The sequence below is a fragment of the Corvus hawaiiensis genome, chromosome 3 (assembly GCF_020740725.1).
Source record: "Corvus hawaiiensis isolate bCorHaw1 chromosome 3, bCorHaw1.pri.cur, whole genome shotgun sequence".
Classification (NCBI taxonomy): domain Eukaryota; kingdom Metazoa; phylum Chordata; class Aves; order Passeriformes; family Corvidae; genus Corvus; species Corvus hawaiiensis.
In genome coordinates this window covers 52,226,711-52,247,289 of record NC_063215.1, presented here as the reverse complement: position 1 = coordinate 52,247,289, position 20,579 = coordinate 52,226,711, and positions in this window count along the sequence as shown.

Here is a 20,579-nt window from a genome sequence, read left to right as displayed (position 1 = left end):
CCTGGAGCAATTTGTATCCAGTCAGCAAGAGGGAATTCAAGCTGGTCTCTGAATATTAACAAATTGTCGGATGGGAGTAATGGTGAGGGAAACTCAGGATTGCAGTTTTGTGGTTAAGACTGTATACCAGGATACCCTGCATTTTCTTCACAGGTTCCCTTTTATAGTCCTACATCTTTAATAAGTGAGAAAGTCAAAGATCAGCCCCTGATAATTGAAATGTAGACACTTGCAGGTCTGACTGCTGCAGAGAGTCAGTAATTCTAAATTACTGCTTTCGAACTTGATGTTGGGAGTCATGGTTACAGCACCATGCATGAATCATAGAGGTTCAGAGGAGAGCACCTGTGAAGTCTGTTGTAATTCATGTACCAGGGGAAAAAGAGGATACACTGCACTTCATATTTGTTCATAATTAAATTGGTATTACACCAACAGCCATGTGAACAAGAAAAATAAGCTTCTTAATGGCAATGATCTTCTAATAAAACAAATCAGATATGCATTCAGTTCTTCTGGGAACATGGAGATGGGTGTCCTAGTTACAGTGTTAGCCCTCTGGCATGGTGTGAAAAATATTTTAGTTTTGTGCATAATAGAAATATCCACAGCTTTAATCTTAAAGACTGGGACAGGGTGTATAGGAAATAGCAGGACTCAGCCCATAATCTCAAACATAACAATAAGTATCTCTGGGTCAGGAAATTAGATTTTAGAATATTTCCAATTTTCTTTTTTGTTTCTATATTTCTCTTTGTATTATGTAAGCCTTTCTTGTTTTAAGTTACTGAACCAACAGCTTTTTCAATATAATCTTGATTCTTAGTGCTGCCTCTCCCACTGAAAATGCATGTTTTCTGGATGGCCATGTAGTTAACCTTAACCATACCTAGGAAGAGATACCAAAATATTATTTCATATCCTTCATATATGTTATATACATTTGCCTATGTCTGTCTATCTCACCACACTGTGCCAGGAACACAATTTTACCTTCGGCAAAGATGAAACACCTCCCCTGTTACCTGCCATGAAAAGACAGGGAATTAATTTATTTAAATATGACTTTTACTGTACCTTTTTCTTGGTATTTCTAAAGGATCTTATAGGATTGTAGCATGTGCTGCATGGTTATTGGTAGCCATTGATCCCAGAATCATAGAATCAGTCATGCAAACAAGAGTTTGCTGTACTCCTATCTACTCTATACCTCCCATCTTCTTGTCTACAATGCAAAATTTAAATTCATGCATATGTTCATAGAGTTTTTACTCAGATGCCTATAAATTAGCTAGATCACCTTTTTGTACTTTTTTCCCAAGGGAAAAAGCAGATTTGAGGTCTATGATGTCTGCTGGCTATAACCATTGGCAAATGCATGCCTTGTAAATGCATGCCAAGGCAACACCACAGCTCCATGAACATAGGAAACAGGGTTGAAGCCCAGCCTGACTGGGGACACTTCTGCAGGAGATGATGTCACCAATCTCCCAGTTACTTCTGGACTTTCTTCCCATTGATCCTCAGCACCTCAGTTGTACCTGAGAGGGGCTGCAGAAGGGATAATCATCCCTTGTCCCAGGTCATTCTGGCACTGTGCAAAGGGAGCTCATGACAGCTGCTGGAAGCTCATTGACTAATATCACAAATCCTTAGTTATCAGGATTTACTCAGGTTTTTAAGGTTGTATCTCAAGTCTATTCTATATGGATACCACAGACTGCATGTGTTCTTCCACAAGTTTAACCAGCAATCAATCCCATGCACTTTAACCTTTAACCAAGTGCTGTTCTATTTAATAATAATTTTTCCAGAAATCACCTACTGGACCCCAACACACGTAGGTAAAAACTGAAATGCTGTTACAATTGCTAAATTATTACTGTTCATAAAACATTCAATATTTATTGCAAACTCTGCCTCTTTAATAACAGATCTGGAAGTAATTTTGTAGAGATGGAAACAGGCTCACTGACCTGACATTTAGTACTACAAAGAGGTAGTAACAAGAGCCCAAAGAGCATTCAATTTTTAAAGAAGAAAAATTATATGTAGCCATCATTTACTTACCAATATAAAATACAGGCGCTTTTAAAAATATTTTAAAATTGCAGCAGTAGGATTACAAGTGCACAGAAGTGGTCGTGATCTAGAGAGACCTGGAAGATTCAGGGAGAAAAGAAACAGACAGAATTGTTATCAGGTTATTTTTCCTACATAATGTGAGTCCTCCAGAAATTTTGTCTCTAGAAATTTTGAAATTTATGTGAACTGTCTATTGCCTCAGTGGAACAATAGGATCCATTGTAAGAGTAATTGAGGAACCTGTAATGGTTAATGTGAAATTGCAATCCTTCAATATCAGTAAGTTTAACAGGAAAGTTTCCAGTCCAGAACTCATGAGCTCCCCTGAGCATAGCTGTGAAGGATACATGTTTCTCAAAATACCACTATTTGGTGCAAAGAGCTTACAAGCCTAGCTTCTTGCCAAACCTTCAAGCCAATACTTTCAGGTCTTAAATACTGCATCAGAGACGCCACTCTATAACCATAAAATTTATGTTTTCCTTTTTTTGGGGGGCAAGGAGGAGAAAAAAGACTATTTTTTCACGCTGCACATTCCAGGAAGGCTCTGACTTGTGTGGAATTCTTACTGATTCCTGTGGCATGTTTGCAGAACAGGCATTTTATTTCAAGAAATAAAAACTCAGCAAACATTTATGCTAGACGAGATATTCCTGTAACTTTATTTAGTGGCAAGAAAGAATAACAACCTTGATTTGAAGATATTTTCAACTTCATAATTAACTTAAAATGCCTTGTCCTATCTCACAGTATCATTTTCACTGCATACAGTCAGGGCATATTTAAAATAGATCTTGAAACAACATCCATGCAGTACCATGCTCTGTCCAAGAAAAATACCTTTCTGTGTCTTCTCTGTATCCTGACACTTCCTAATTGCATTTTTGGAATCCACATATGAAGTAGGAAAGATTTGTAGGAATAACAGAAAGATTGATGGGATACAGGAAAGAATCATAACCATAACTCATCCACCGAAGCGAAGAGGAATCAGGGGGCCCTGAGACTAGCAAAACAGTTTTTCAGACTGACACAAGGAAGGCTCTTGAGGGAGAAGAGTATTTATTATTGTAATTATCATCTCCATTAGTAAACATGACAATGATTGAATAAAAATTCTTATTTTAGGAGTATGGAGAGGCCTTTAGCAATCAGATACTATTGCGTTAGACATTATGTAAACTTAAGTAAGTGTTAATGTCAGACATGAGGAATATGTCTACACTGCTAAACAACAGGGATCATGGAGCAAGGCTGAACATCATATCCCTCATTGTGTGTGGATGGATATGGCTAAATTTTTTGAAGTACATAAGTTACAAGCACGCTTCTAAAGAATGAGGAAGAGACACTGATATACAGATAGTGTTGTAGACCCCGAAACCACTTGGTCAAATAAGATGTCAGTGGAGGAACTGATATAAAGCTGACCTTGTAACAAAGACTGGTTTATTCATATTGTACCTCATTTACAGACAAGACAAGCTAGACAGAGGCAATTTCAAAGAGCACAGCATATAGGAAAGCAAGGGAAGGGCTGATTGACTCTGGTGGATGTGATGAAGGTCCTTGCTGGACCAAGAAAGTGAATTCTGGGAAGCACTTACGAGTTTATAAACAAGACTGGCAGGGCAGGAGAATCAAAAGAAGAAAGCAGCAAAGACCTTCTTCTAGGGAAGGACAAGAACCAGGTACACAAGGAACAATATCAAAAGACAGACTGGACACAGCCTTGGAAGAGCCCACCTCCAAGTGCTACATTTGGATACCTTTGCTCTCCAGAGGAACAGGCAGTGATAATAAACTGATTCACCCTGTCCTTTATATATCTTTTAAAACAGTTTTCTCCAACATCTGAAACTGCTAATCTAGCTGAAAGTTACCTGAGTTCTTTTGGATGGGATTAACTCTAGATCAGCCTCTCTGATGTTGCAGTTCAGCATAGACTAGTTTCAAAAGAGTTGGAAGGACAGTGGAGAGAAAATGCAAAATAATGCAGTCCATAGTGTCATGTTGAAACATGAACAGGGACATCAGTGTAGAACAGTTTCTGTACAAACAGCCATAAACAGCCCCATCTTACAACACTGCCTGGCCAACACACCTAAGGAGCAGAGTGGGCAGGGGAAAAAAAGGTATAAAGCCTTTCTGTGACTGTGTACGGACACTGTGTTCAGTGAATTAATTCTTTTTAAGACTCTCATGTCAGGCAGAGGACACATTAGAAAACAAGTGTAAGTTAGGAAGAAAAATATCTAAAAGAAAACCATACCGTGCTGTCAAATACGAACATGGAATGCCTTGAGGTTAATTTTGTACACAGCTTAATTTTTCATCAATCATCTGATGCACTGCAAATCCTTGTGTTTGCATTTAATTTTCTTTTTTTTTTTACTTTGTTGCACTTAAATCAGCTCTAATTTGTGCAAACATTTACTTACTACCTACCGTAAATTGTGAAACAAGGAGTGCTTGCCGGGCAGCAGTTAACAGAGCACTCCTTCTCTCTTGGGATGCCATTACTTCTGTAAACATGGATTCAGCCTCTCATAGCATGTGGAAAATATGCCAAATAAATATAGTTAAACTCTAGATTTATCCTCTGGTGACTGTCTCCTGCATATCATAGGATCAGTAGGGGCCACCAAGGAAAAAAGGAGAGGTGCAAAAATATTTAAGTCGCTTACAGACACACTTACAGGAATAACATCTAGAAGCAGTATTGTTCCATTATTCCATGAAACAAGACAACTAGAAGTATTCCACATTCTTACCTGCTTGTGCTATATTAGCCATTTGGTGGGTAGCAGCTGTGCAATACCACTGTAGTCTCATATTTGTCTGCATTCCAGTACCACCTTTTGTTGCAGATGGGGTTGTGCACTTCACTCATAAGAGAGAAAAAATAAACTTTATTGATATTACAAAGTTCAAAAGTAAATGCACCAGTGGTTTAGCAAATTTAATGGCTAACCCATTATTGGTTTGATTATTTACTGCATAGAGGACAGGGTCAGACAGAATTGTCGGGGAGACCCTCTTGTTCAGTCATGAGCATAAATCCCCCCTCGTATTCTAAACTCCTTCTCAGAGGAAGTATAAGTGCAGCTGGATCCAGATTTAGTCCCAGACTTGGTCAATATTTTATGTTTAAAGGATTAGATGTGCAGATCACTTGTTTACATCATTTAGCTAAGATTTCAAAGTTTACCATGCCATTCATCACCAAGAATCTGTTGTTGCAAGGGATCTGTCAGCCTCAAGGAATAAGCTTTAGAGATGTCTCTACTCAAGGAGAGATCCTGTCAAGGATGCTGCTGCATGCAGGAAAGCTCAGTGTCCTGGGCCCTTCATGGAATAAGATAATTGACTCATATTTGCATGTGAACAAAAGATGTTAAGATGTTAATTTCTTCCACCTTGGTTTGAGTCAGACCTTGACCACCACTGTGGTTAGGTGGGTGCATTGCCCAAATTAGCCCTTGGCTATGGTGTTCCTATCTGTCTCCCCTGAATCCACTTTGAGATGGATGAAATCATCACAAAAAGATGGATCCATTATGATCACCACTGGTGGTTATCACTTGAGCATGATTCTGGAAAATAAAGGTCAGTTTGGAGGAAAGAGGGAGGAGAACCATACCATCACACCTCTATTTTCTCATACTATAATTTCCTTTAATTTTCCAGTATTTGCTGGAAGTTTTCCAGGCTTCTCTTTCTCTACATTTAAGAATAGTCAAAGGCAAACCAGTCATCTGCAAAGAGGAAGAGAATGACATGTAGTAAATGTTGTGAAAACCTATGTGAAAATAGTTATAAAAAAAAAATTGTCATCATTTTTAAAATAACACTGGAAAAACTAAAAGTCAGAGCTGCTAGCACACTCATGTTTTGATTCTTCATTCATTAATTTTTACACCACATACCTCCTCACCCCTGTTGTCTAATTGTACAGCTGGGACTGTCTTTCTTGTATATGCATTTTTTCTATAGAGTCTACTTGCATAGAGGGTTTGAATTTTTTATGGTCTTTTAGAATTTAAATAAGCAAACAAGCAAACAAATAAATAATTTAAGCACATTCAAGCTTAAATATCAACAGATAGAATAGAGCAAATTACTTTAGTTACAGAAGTTTGCTGTTTAATTACACTGTAGCTTATTACATCTTAAGTAGGGTTCCACTGCCAACCCATGACAAAGGAGCTGGGTAGGTTTAGATGACTGCAAAAAGCCTTTCTGAAATCACTAGGGAAAGGCTAAAACCAGAAAAAACTCCCATCTTTGTAAATGAGGACATGATTTGCCATTGCAATCAGCAGTTCTACAGCACCAGCCATATTTGTGTCTCAGGCTCGGTGTCACAGATAAAATGTTTGAGGTTTGGATATTATTGGGGGGAATACTGAAAAGCAGGAGTTGATCAGTTGCAGGTATTTTCATCAAAGTTTAATTTGAAGGTTTTTGGAATTGATACTTGAAAAAGTTTTAACTTGTCTATAAAAATTGTAAAGATAGAAACCAGCAAGGTGCTGTAACTCCTTTTTTTTTTTCATATTCACATCTGTGATCAGTGAAGGATAAGAGGAGATTTTTTCTTGTGGAAATTCTGAAATGAAGCGCCTCTATGAAAATTTTAATTTAATCAAAAGGGAATATTTTTTCCTGAATTCTTCAGATTCATTCTTGCCAGCTCTACCTGTGTAGACCCAGGCTGAACTTGGTGTTAGCACAGAGGTCTCTAAACACTACTAATTGATCCATGCTCTGGTTTGTGTAAGCAAAATATATAGAAGTTGTTAAACATGAAGACCACATAGCTGGCTACCCTATGCTACACCAAGATGTGTGGCTACCTCTGTCAATTGTGCAAAAGCACTGATGCACTGATCTTAGTCAGCCACCCCAGGTATACATCAACCACTTGAAGTGAATCCTGAAGCAAAACTTACTTCCAGGAGTTATACTTAAAAAATTTGCTATCAGGAGTTGGAAATAAAAAACTAAAGTGGTTATAAAAAACATAAAATAGTTTTACACAGATGAGGCTTAAAAAGAAAAAAGAAAAGATAAACTAGTTCTTTTGAAACCAGTTTAAATAAACTAGTGTCCATAAATGGAAACAGGTCAATTACCTACCATTATTCAATAGTCCTGAGGACTATGAAAAATAAATAGAAATAAAGAGTCCTGTGAGAGAGAAGGGAAAAATGAAATCAGAATATGCAAATAGGGCAAATTAAAGGCTCTGAAGGAGTGGAAATGTCTTTGGCTTAGTACTACATCAGTTGAGACTATACTGAAAAAAAACACAACAAAAAAACAAAAAAGGAAAAATTAAAATCAAAATTAAATAAAAAGACAAGACACCTAAAAATTTATATAATTTATTTCAATAGAAAAAATAGTAAGTCTATATTTTTTATTAGGAGACACAACTTCAGTTTCTAATCAGCGTAGTTGAACTGAGCTCTTTACATTTTATGCTTGTGTTATAAAACTTTGATTGTTTTTTTAATTAGAAAGTTTACTTAGATAATAAAAAACCTACTGTTTTTGCATACAAATTAGGCTCAAGAGAGAAACAAGACTGATCAAGTTGCTGTTATAATGAGACAGATTTTTAGTCTCAGTTTAACAATTTTTCTATTAACATTTCTCTTACTAGCAAATATATATTCAAAAGAGGAGATCTGCAGCTAGTACAAACTGGAATTGCTGTATTGTCTTCCTTACATTCACACTGATTTACACCATCTTCGCATCTGGCTTATTGTTTCAACTACCATTTTCTAGTACATGATGTGCTTTCAATTCCCTTCAAAGCACAAGAGATCTAAGTTCTAATGGGCAGTTACTTACACTATTGGTAGACAGTAAAATAAAAATAAATGGTTCTAATGACTTCCACTGCACTTTATGGATACTCAGCAAAACAAAGACAAGGGTGTTACTCTAGTGAGATTGCAATCTACCTTGTATGTAGGCTAACACCATCCCCTGTTCAAATTTCCCAATGCTTCCTGTTCTTAAGTTCTTTGGTATTTCTACAAATAGTTTAGGCTGAAACGTTGTGAGGGAATAGTGACCCAAGCTGAGATGGATCAAGGAAAACAGGGCTTTGCTGAACAAGCAAAGAAGTCAAAAGAGATTCTGAGAGCTATAAAAAGACACAGAGGGTTATTCGGCTGGCTTGGACAAATGGTTAAAAAACTTGGAGAAGCTTGTTGCTAGAGCTTAAGCTATTTGGGACAGATGAATAGGAACTGGAGAAACAACAGGGAGAAGAACTGTGTGAGACGTGTCAGGATGCAAAAGGATGAGACCAGAGAGGAAGTGAGACTGCTGAAAGAGCCAGGAAGGGAGAGTGGAGCTGAACTGAGACTGATGAAAATGTTGGGGAGGCTAGGACTGGGATCAAAGAGCAAGGAAAGTGGGCATCAGAGTTGAGAAAGGACCGCTGGACATGGATGGGCAAGTGGGATTGGTACGACATACTTGAAGAGTGCGGGTTGACACACTGCAGACAAAGAAAATGAGAGTAGGAAGATGAACTTAGAAGAGAGAAAACAGAATGATTGAACAGGGCCAGGTGACAGAGATTTAAGGTTGAGGAAATAGGCACTGGGCTGAAGAAAGCACTACCGGGCTCCAGGGTAAAGCCACAGATCCCAGTTCTGTGATCTGCCAGTGGCTAATGAACCCATTCTGTCCAGTAGCACAGGAAGCACTGACGCATAAATTCTCCCCAGAATTTCCCCCCGTCCCCCAAAACAGTCGCTGTATGTACCTCTTACACCCAGAAGGTTCAGCTCCATGACCAAAATGGAGAATTATATAATCTGGTCAGTTCTGAATGCGCTTCTGAGGACAGGAAAGTTACAGAAATATTTCCTTCTTTCTACCTTCACTGAGGTATTATTGTTTCATTGCAACATGAAATTTGCCACAGCCTATACCCATATGCTACACAGGAAAACAATGTGCAAGATAAGAAAGGGAATTCTATTTTAGTAAAGAAACTGTCTATAACACACCTGGCTAAACTCTGCTAATACTGTTTGGAAGAGATGCAGCTGGAAAAGGCAAAAGTAAGACATCAGTTGTTTTATTGCACAGCTTCTTGTTTTTGACTCAGCTCTTCCCTCATCGAAAACTGCTCCATCCACTAGATCCTATCCCCATCAAAATCCCACTCTAAATCACAGTACCAAGGGAGTTCTCAGTTCACTCTGAGATTCACAACTTGCCCCTACAGCACAATTTCTCTTCAGAAGCTGAGGACATAGATTATGGATCCAAGCTTTCCCCCACGGGCCAGCTGGCAGAATCACTCTCTTTCACCAGGCCGTCATGCCTGCAGGGGCCCTGATGTGGCCCGGCCCCAGCTTGGTGCTCAAGTGACCAGGAGCCAGGATGCTTTGCAGAATGAACCAGCTCAGTCCAGAGGCAGTCTGTGAGAATCTATTTTACCAGTTTCACATCTGTTCATAGTCAATATAGTAGTGATTTAACTCTCTCCCTTCTCGATGTTGGCATTGCAGTTACTGTCTAACATTAACACTCCTTCTATCTCTTGGTAAAACAGAAAATCTTTCTTATAAGTTTGCTCCATTTAAAAACCAGGAACATTTCCAATTGTGGTCAAAATATCACATGTGAAAGGATCTAAAAAACCCACACTGTTTTATTGAGAATCTTGCTTATTACAGCCTTGTAGCTGTCAGTGTTTGCTGAGCAGTTTGGAAATTACTGATCTAAGTGAAATAGGAACAGTTTCCGGTAACCACCATAATTGAACAGCAAGTAAAATGGAGAGAGTCAGCAAAATGACTGACAATTCATGGGGGAAAAGTGTCTTGATAGCTTACCAGAAAAGTCCATTAAAAAATACAGCCCTTCAGATCAGCTACTCCTACACCTAAGTTCTGCAGCCCATAATTTTTAATTGCCTTTGGAAACTTTCCAACCATCCATTAGAAAGGATGCTTCTGCCTTGTTGCTATGATTTCTTTAATTCTTAGAAAATATTATTTTTTAAAGAAGTTTTTCCTTCTTGTCAGGGTTTTTGGTATGTTTGTTGGACAGTAAAAGAAAATAAACTGGAAAAGTTTTTGTATGTTTTGCATACAATAGCGCTGAAATTTTTTCCCTCCACCAAAGGGTCCAATGTGATTGAAATGCTGAAAATTGCTGTTTGTACTGGAGGAGAAGTGGAGGCTGGTTTGTTATAGAAGTACTTTGACAGACTCACTTAAAATAGAAATGGTGTGCTGCTTTTGCAGCACCAGAGCTTGAGTGACTGACAAACCTGTCACAGCACTTCCACTAGCAGCAGGGAAAGGCACACATTTCCAAGTGGATAGTTTTCACAGAAATCTTATACTGCAGCCCAATTATTTCTTTCTTAAAGAATAAAACTTGTTCTCCAGATATGACTAATACCCCTCTGAATTTTTTGGGGCTATATCTGAAGTTTAAGAACTTCCTTGTTCATATTTGCAAAATTCCATTACGTTAATGACAAATCACATATTTTTGAGCCACTTGACATTTGTATATTATATCCATTTTTATCTGTTTTACTTTGGAGTGGTTAATTCTTTGGCACAATGCATTTCTCATAAATCCTTATGCTTTCTTTCATGAATTATATATAATATATAGATGGGTTTGAGGGGGGTGGTTAATGAGTTTGCATAAAAGGCTTTTATTTGTGAAAGGACTAACTGAAAAGGAGCAGAATATTAGGAAAAACTGCTGTGTCCTCAAACTGAAGGTCTGGATTTATGGATGACAGAAGAGACAAAACAGACCTTATTTTCCTCTGCCTTTAGGCTTGTTCCCTTTTCTCCCCTATTTCAACCAAAGCTCACAGCCTTCAAACCTTCTGACAATTTAGCAATCCCTTGCCAAGAGACTAAGGTGGTTTTAAGCTGCTGTACTTTGGGAGTCTGTTGAATCTATTTGGTCTCTTGACTGCTGTTGATGCTGAAAGGAAATTGCACTTTTAAGCAGCTTTTGTTTCATAATTCAAAGGCAGTAGGAACTGAAACAATAAATTTAAAAGGTCTGAGATAAACAGTAGATCAGAGAGATTTCCGATATGGGTAAAGAGTAAAAGAAAATGTACTAAAATACTCTGAATGAAAGGATGGAGGTGCTGAAAGCTCTATCAGGGTAGCCGAATCCCTTTAGAAATGTCAAAAAAAAAAAGGAAGAAAACTCAAAGGACATTTTCCTCTGCATATAATAAGGAGCAGTAAATGTAAAATATCAGGTATTTTTCATGGTTTCCCCATTCCACACATTCTGATTTACCCAATAGCTTGAAAGAAACTTTGGTAATATTACTCCTCATTCTATAAATATATTTCACATGCATCTGATTTTTATCAGATGAGGCTAAGGCAGAGTGAAAAAATTGAGAACCTTTTTACTGATCTGAAGCTGAAAAGTCCACCTTACAACTTCTAAAACCCAGTTGCCCAGTTTAGAATAAAATAACTAAGAATAAGACTACATAAAGAACAAGATCTCATCATCTACCTTTTTCTATATAACACAAGTTAAATGTTTCTGGGCAGACTCTGACCTTCCAACCATAAGTGAATCTCTAAAAGTAAATAAAAAAGCCCAAGAACCTATGGTAGAAGGATCACAGAACTGGGGTGTTCAAGATGAACAAAATAGTACACAATGTGGTATTTCTCTAACAGAGCACTGGCTTAAGCAATCCTAGAATATAGGGAACATGGAGTAGAATAAAACAAACCACATTATTTCTTAGTTTCTGAGTGCTGCTAGCACACAGGCAAGAATTATGACACATAGGAGCTCCTCACAGAGCTGTAAACAGTGCTTCCACAAAAGCCAAGTTGACAGCCCACATGGATGCAAGTGAAGCAGCACTTCTGGCTGGGTGTTGGCATTTAAATTACTGTGTTACCATAGGATATTTAGTTGTTCTGAAATTTGTGTTCTGGACAGTACAAGATAATATCCAATAATTTCTCTTATATTTGATAAAATTTATAGCTATATCTTCATAAAAGGTATTTTTCCTGCTTTAAGTTATGCCAGTGCCTTCATCATTCTGTGTAGTGCAAAGGATAATTTAAGGAAGACATGGAGAAGGCAACGGTTTGGAAAACTAAATAAGGTGACTTTAAACTGTCCCAGGTCCCAAGGAACTGGGACAGAAAAATGAACATCATGTAGACAACAGATGTCCTCCAAGCAAGTGTGTTGCACATTCTTCTTTCAACACTAAAATTGAAAAAAAAATAAACCTGCTTATTTGCAACAGAAGGAACCAAATAAACCTGAACAGACTGGTATAAAAACTGCCCTGTCTGCTCCTTTGAGTGAATGTGGCTGTCTGAAACAAAACAAAAAAGTCTTGCCAGTACTAACACAGGACAGTGGCAAATTGTTCTAAGAACACAATCTTTTGCTTTTAGTTAAACATCTATGGCTTACAAGTCAAAAACAAGCTCAGGAGTATATTAATAGCTGCAAGCACATTCTCCATGATAAGAATGCAATTAAGTCTGATAAAAAGAGAAATTGTTGGAAAAACTGTAGATGGAGCCACATTTTAGAAGAGAGGAAACAATTAATCTGTTAACACAGGAAAGTTGGAAGCTCAAACTCAGAGGCCCTGCTATCAAGCCAAGGGAATCTCTCAAATCCAGAAGGAATTCCGATGAAAGACAGACACCAGGACGTTTAACAGCGTATATAAGGGTGGCTTGAAAGCATGAAATTAAGAAAAAAAATCCAATAATCAAACCACAACAAAATAATGTTTTCTCTGGCCTCTACTGAATAGCCTGGAGGTTATGAAGACACATTATATATGCTAAAACAGAGTTCCAGGACAAGCGGGAGAGTGTGTGTTGGAGATGAAGGAAAAAAATGACCCAAAATAAACCTACATATAATGAGTATCTGGAAAAACATTTTCTTGCATCACTGTTATTCAGTTTTCTGTCAAATAGTTTATTCTGGAAGACAGAGTGACTGTGCATGTCAAAGATGATTTAATGTTAGGTGAAGTATACCTGATGTAATAGTAATGTTACAGTGAATATTTAATCTTAATGAGTATTAATTTAAATAGACTTCAGTAGCATTTATTTAGTTATTTTATTGAAAATAAACTTCCCTAATTTTCATTAGTCTCAAAACCCTGACGTGATGGATGAGTAAATTAAGGAGTAAAAAAGTTTACAGGGTAAGATCCCAATTATAGATAAAATTTTTCAGAGATAGGGTGCACAGCAGCTACAGTGAAGTTCTCATTGCCATCTTCTGACACTCATCTGACACAACACAGGGAACAAGGAGATCTTTGACATCAGGAACTCAGGAAAGAAGAAATCAGTGTCTGAAAAAATATAAGGAAAAGTCAAACAAGGCAACAAGAGTTAGAATAATACCAGGTACTGGAAGAAATGATGGCTTCAGGTAAATGATGAAATATGAATTTCTGTCAAACACTGTGGCTGCAGGCAGTAACAGCTACCTACCATCTTGTTCATAGCTTTGAAAGGTTGTTGTCCCCCATGGACATGTCATGAGCAGGAAGGGGCAACTGCACTTCCACCAGCAAGTGGATGATAAAAGAGAAGTCACTCAGATTTATCTGCTAGGATTGCATACAAATAGGAGATGCAGATAGACAGGTATGTCCTAACACACTATAATGTCAGAACAAAGGAACTTAGCACCAGAGTGTCGATGCAATTCCAAGCAAACCAGTGCTTAAGATCTAATTTTATAACACAACCGGTGTTTTCAGACAGAAGAAAAATGAGCAGCAAGAATAGCACAAACACAAATATCACAGGAAAGCTAAGGATGGGAAAGCTGGGATTAAATCATAAAAGTAGGAGATACAAAAGTAGGAGATTTTCCTGTCCAAAATCATATTAAATATATTACCTTCATGTGCTGAGTTTTTCCTCAAAAGATGAGTGAGGCATAAAACATTGGGATAGAGATCAATTCAAGTCACAGAAGGGAAATATGTACTTAATTTTCAGTCATTTAATAAAAAAAAAATTCAAATAAATGCTGATAAATATTACTGCTCTGCTGTGTGCACTTAAAAGAAACCCTGTTGTTTGGACATATGTAACACAGAGGTTAACACATATAAATGAGCAAAGGGCTCTTTTTAAAGTCTGTTTTAATTCCCCTACAGTGCAGAATGTGTATGGAAATATTGCTTTCTCACCTAATTCATGGGGTGTTTGGAGGATCAATTAGTTAATGTTTATACAGAGCTTTAGAGAACAAAAGCATAGGATAAGCACCAAGTACTATTGCAAGAAATCACAAGAAGCAGGAAATGAGAAACTTCCATTTCATAAGAGAAAAGAGTTTGGTGCTTGTTATTTATCAAGCATTCCACTCACTTGTCAGGGCTTTCATTTAGGAAGACCATTTTAGGTTCTCTTTTATGTTGCTCAGGGTTACATTTGAACAGCTGTTAACCAGAACTAGCATCAACAGCTTTTCATACCATTAGGCTGCTGGGAAGAATATCATAATGTTACTGGTACCCAGCTGCACCATTTTGCTTCTTTGATGTGGAGGAAAAGGTAGGCAAAAAGGTTCACTAACAACATGTCTTGGTTGTTATTATCCCACCATTGATGTAACCACCCAAAAGTCTAAAATTATGGAATCAGGGAATGGTTTGTGTAGGAAGGGACCTGAAAGATTATCTAGCTCCAGCCCCCTTCCATGGTCAGGGACACCTTCCATTAGTCCAGTTTGCTCAGTGCCCCCTGCAACTTGGCTTTGAACACTTCCAGAGATGGGGCATCCACAACTTCTCTGGGTAACCTGTTCCAGAATCTCTCTACCCTCACAGTGAAAAAATTTCTTCTTAATACCTAATCTAAATCTCCCCTCTTTTGGTTTGAAAATGTTCTCCACCCTTGTTCTATCACTATCTGCCCATGTAAAAATTAACTCTTCCTCTTTATATATAGGCCCCAGCTGAGTCCTAGAAGGCTGCTACAAACCTTATCTTCTCCAGGCTGAACAACCCCAGCTCTTTCAGGCTGTTTGTAGCAGAGGTGCTCCAGCCCTTTGATCATCTCTGTGACTCTTCCCTGGATACACTCCAACCGGTTCGTATCTTTCTTGTGCTGATGGCCCCAGAGCTGACGCAGCACTCCAGGTAAGGTGACACCACAGTAGAATAGAGGGGCAGAATCACCTCCCCTGACCTGCTGGTCACTCCCCTTTTGATGCAGCCCAAGATGCAGTTGTCTGCCTGGGCTGCAAACACACACTGTTAGCTCATGTCCAGCTTTTTACTCATGAAAATCCCCAAGTCCTTCTCCAGGCAGATAATAAATCATGGTAAAGCATAAATACCTCATCAGAAGGTCTCTTCAGTAGAACATTCACCATAAGTCACAATTGTTTATCCTTTAAAAGATCAAGCACATTTTGTTACCTTCTGAGCAAGTTGCTGTTCACCCTTATGGGCATGCTGTAGGTGTGCATCAGCTACATCTAAGTTTTCTTACCTGTTACAAAAACCAGGTGGTCAGAAATGCAGTTCAAAACCAGGTAACATTTCCAATAGAAAATGGAGAACTTGTCCAAGAAATCACCAAAATGAAAATACATTCCAACTTGGTTTATGCAAAAGATCAGATTAGATAAATAATGTGGTCCAAGCTGGCCACAGCTAAGGTCATGTGCCAGCCCTCATGGAGCTCATGTTACAAGAGCAGGAACTCCTTCAGTGATAATTGTCTCTCCTATGTAAACTGAGGTAAAGGATCCACAGCTCTTTATAACTTTCTGGTCTTTTTAAATAAAATCTTTCAAAAGATGTCCCTGCTTTCTAATCTGCTCACAGTGAGGTATCACTTTTCAATTCCAGTGTTTCAGTCTCCTGACTCAACTAAATATATTGGTTTAACTTTATATGGCGGGAAAAAAAGGGCAAAAGAATCATTAAAAGCCATCAGTATTTTATATTCTTTCTCACACTACTTACTTTCCCAGTTGCATTTACTACTGGTTAAATTTCAGAATAGAATTCATACATCTGTTATGCTCAACCACATAACACAGGAACCTGAAGGAAAGACAAAGCACATGGGTTTAATACTCCTTCAACATAGCGTTTAGCACCTCTATTGAGCTATCCCATTGTTTCAGTTGCCTTATCAGAGCACCTCAAGTCAAATTGCTTCCTCCATAGGGAACATAAAAATCATCAGCTTTATCTGAGGAAAGTGAAGATCCTTGGGAAAGGAGTAAGATCACATGGATTTCAGCAAGCTTCCTAGGCTCCTGGGCTGGGCTGACTTTTAGCCTGCCTTGGACATCTTGTATATTTGGTTTAATGCATAAAGTGCAGAGTTCCCCCCTTGAAAAAAATTAATTTCCTGAGAAGAGACATTTTTGTCCAGACATAGAACAGGATTCTGCCAGAAACTTGCTATCCTGAAGCTGCATCATAAATTTTTATGAACTGGATCATTGAAAATAAAGATAAGAGTTCAGCAGCAGTTATTTTGGCGTTAAATGACTGGACTGTAAATGAATCTTTGGATTAGTGAAAACCCTAAACTATCTTGACTGTCAGATGCATCATAGCTTAGCTAATTAACACAAGGGCATGGCAGCAAAAAAAGTGGTTTGCTTCATATCCCACTGCTTGAGCTCAAGACTCATAGGGGGCTATCAGAAAGACCTGCTCCCGTTTAAACTGTCTCCTTTGAGCATAACTGGAAACAGGCACAACTCTGCTTAAACCAAATTAACCTGTTAGAGTGGCTGGTTTAGAGCAGCCTGCAGGTAGCCTTAAGCCTGTGAACAGTAGATGGGGAATTTGCTGAAATCTCTCTTTACCTGTCGACTACTCAGTAATTACTGATCTTACGGCAACTATGAGTTACTAGAGAAGCCTGAGTGTTTCCCAGGCTAAGTTTATATAGGTTCCAACTCTTGTTCAGCGCAGAGGCACACCCTGGAAATAATTAATCTCTTCTGGTGCTAGAAGTAATTCTTCTTCTTTCAATTAAACTGTGCCAGATTCACCAGTTTCTAAAACTTAAAAGGTTTTCACAGAACAAAAAAAACATGTTGAAAAGGCAACCTTGTCCATCTCCCTCTGCCCTAGGAAGAGAAATCTTCTAAAAGGATTAATGGTTCCAAATGATTGTGGGGAAAGCTGTAATCTGCATTTAAATAGAAAAATTCCCAAGTGCCCAGGTATTCATTTTTCTTTTTATAGCAGGAGGCAGAGCATTTTTCATGTGTACAGTTTAAAGTTAAAAGGACACTGTGGTGCAGGTCTGTGGTTTATCTCACTAGTGCACAGCCAGCTGGGTAAAACTTCACCTGCCAGAGTAATGCTGAATGTTTGTCCTGAGCAACATCCGAAGAAACTAATATAGCTAGAAGGCAGATTTGTGTGAGGCTTTTATTGTGCGGCTAATGTAGAAAACACACACAGTTACACAATGCAGTGGAAGGGTCTGGTTCATAGAAGCTCAAGTGCAGTGGCAGTACCAAGAAAAGTGTAAATCGGAGTGAAGACCTGAGCAGAGCTCATCTGACTCATCAGATCCTGTCTCTTGCTAACACGGATACTTTGTGCCTTCTTCACATATGAAATGACAAACAAAAAAAAAAAAAAAAAATCCCCAAAATTCTAAACATCCATAAGAAAATAAAATCCATTGAGCTCTTATACTAATGTACACCAGAAAAATAAAGCAGAACAAAGTCTGTGCAATCCCTGGTAAAAAACCTGTGGAGGCCACATAAAATTGATAGGCACAAACTCAAGGGATTCAAATGAATATGAGCAGATTTCCCTGAGTACGTAAAATCCCTCACTGTGCTGCTGATGAGTTAATGTTCAGATAACTATATCAGGTGAAATTGCTTAATTAGAACTCTAATTATCTTCCAGCCATCCAGGAAAAAAAAAAAAAAAAGCAAGCATTAAGAAGACTCTCCTATTTTAATTAAGAATTCATTTTGGATAATCAGGTGATTCTATCAATCACTGACAGCTACATGGAGGATGGCGTATTTATGTGTTTATATTTTTGCATCATTATATATTCACACCCACATGCAGGTTGGAATTGTGACATATTTAAGGCTCAGTTCTGACAGATGCTTAATCGCATGAGTAATCCCATGGGTTTCCATGAGTAAATGTTTGTGGTGTAGAGCTCTATTTAGAATTCATTGATAGTGTGTGAATTTCCACTGTGACTATGATCACCCCTCAGAATGGCTCCAGCCCCATGCGTTATATGTTTCATGTTTGGGCAAATTATCAGGGTCTTGTATAGAGTAGGAGGTCACAATTCTTCTTTTAATACAATGAATCCCAGGCAGCTGATGGAAAGTGAAACAGCTTTTACAGGTATTCTCTGCATGCAAAATACCTGTAACCCTCCTACTCCTTGCTTTCTTTTGAAAGGTGAGAGATTTGGAGAGAAACAGCATGTACGTGGCCTGTTTCTCTCCCCTTTTTAGCCAGTCTGTAGGAAAATAACCAGTACTGTTACATTTGCTATGGATCCTGGTGCTGTACTCACTCTCAGTGCTTACCTTTCAGTTTGCACACTTTGGAGGGAAAGATAAAAGTATGTACAGGAATACAAAAGGCTGAAAATACCCAATCTAATACTCATTTATATACACAGTGGCAGCCTCCCAACCAACCAACCAACCAGCCAAAACTGAGATAACTTTGGTATTTAAATATCTATTGGACATGCAAGGAGTTTCTGGCTCACAGGTGCCTAAATGGTCCTCAAGGCAACTGCACAGCTTTGGATCCAGACTTGTTCTATTTCTTCTGGGGAATGCCCAGAAGGCTTTTAGAAAGTATATTGCAACAATGCTGCAAATTTGGCTCTCCCCCAGGGCTTTTCTTCATTGAAAAGTCATCTGGTTTCACTAGCTGCAAAAGTATTCACAAAACCTTTGGCCAAAACAGCTTCATAGGAATTAGTCAAAGTTACTATATTGTGAAACATAACACGCTTCTATATCTTAATTTAGATGAAAGTCTAGCTTTGTATTTTTAAAGTTTTCCCTTTTGTTCTTTAAAAGTACAGCATTATTGAAAATTATGATTAAAGAGTTCATCCACTCTTTTCTCTTTCTTATTCTTGCATTGAACTTGCTCCTGACTGCTAAAACATTTAAAAATCATCAAAATACTCAGCACCTTATTAACAAACACCTGTTCTTTCAAAACTTCTAAGATCCTGAAAAATTGGTGTCTAGTGGCATGACTTTTAGGTACAGGTTCATCCCAAATCCCTGGCCTACATCTGTGTTTTGGGCACAACTTGGTCAGTATCCCCCTGTAACTGAGCTTTCTGCTTATAGGTGTGGTAAGACAATGGCAGCAGTTAGACCCAAAATTTTTTGAGGAGTCATGTGGACTTCAGTGCTGTTTGCAGAAGTCTTGTGCTCAGAAGCTTCTGAACATACTCGCAGGCCTAAAAGAAGAATTTGTGCTCCAAATGCATGATAGCTGTTGATAAATACTTAAAAATTCTAAAAACTCTGATGTTAATATCCATAATAATGAAGAATGTTGGTTTTTATACAGTGAGTAATATGCAATAATTGTTCAATTTTAATCACAATTAAGTGACATATGAAATTAAAATCAGTATTAAGCTAACACTCCCTTCCTAGCCTGCCTCCAGCCTCCTTTGCAAAGTACAGAGGCTCCATCTGAGCATTCAAGATACAAAACAAGCCCAAACTTAGATCACTCATTACTAGTAAAAGCCCACGGCTTCTGCCTGAGCCACATGAGGGCAAACATTCTTCCCTTCATTACTCCGCTGCTTACAAATCCCTTGTTTTCTTCCAATAAAGAAAAATGCTTAAAAGGGAAGCAATGGCACAAGAGTGGAAAAACTTGCTGAGGACTGCAAGGATGGCATCAGCCCAAGGTCTGGGGCAGATTTTGTTTTGCTGTAGGTGAATAGGCAACAGTGTTTATTTGAAAATCTGTTTGACTTCAGATCACTCCAGGTATATGCTATCACATATAAAAATGCAATACATATGCCTCTGCCTTGGGTGAGCTGATCAGTAATATTTATCAGTCTCACTGTCCTTGCTGCAGCCTCCTCATATTTACCATAATATAATTCTATTTGGTTGTCACATCACTGGTTTTCTCTATCGTGGTCAGAGTACACGTGGAAAGTTTTGATCTTGAAGGTTATTTTGGTTTTTTCCTGTAAGTTTAAAACATACCCTGAACAAAATTAATTTAAGGACTGATTTGATTCAGAGCCTATCAAGGCAATATTGCAGTGATAAAGGTGGCAACTTTAAGTCATATTTTGTTTTGGGTGGCCTCTGAGGCTTGCAGTCACTGATTCTGTGATTTTTTTGGTTTAATTGAGGAGAGTCCACGGCACCTCAAAGCCCTGGAACAAGCCTGTTGTATGTCA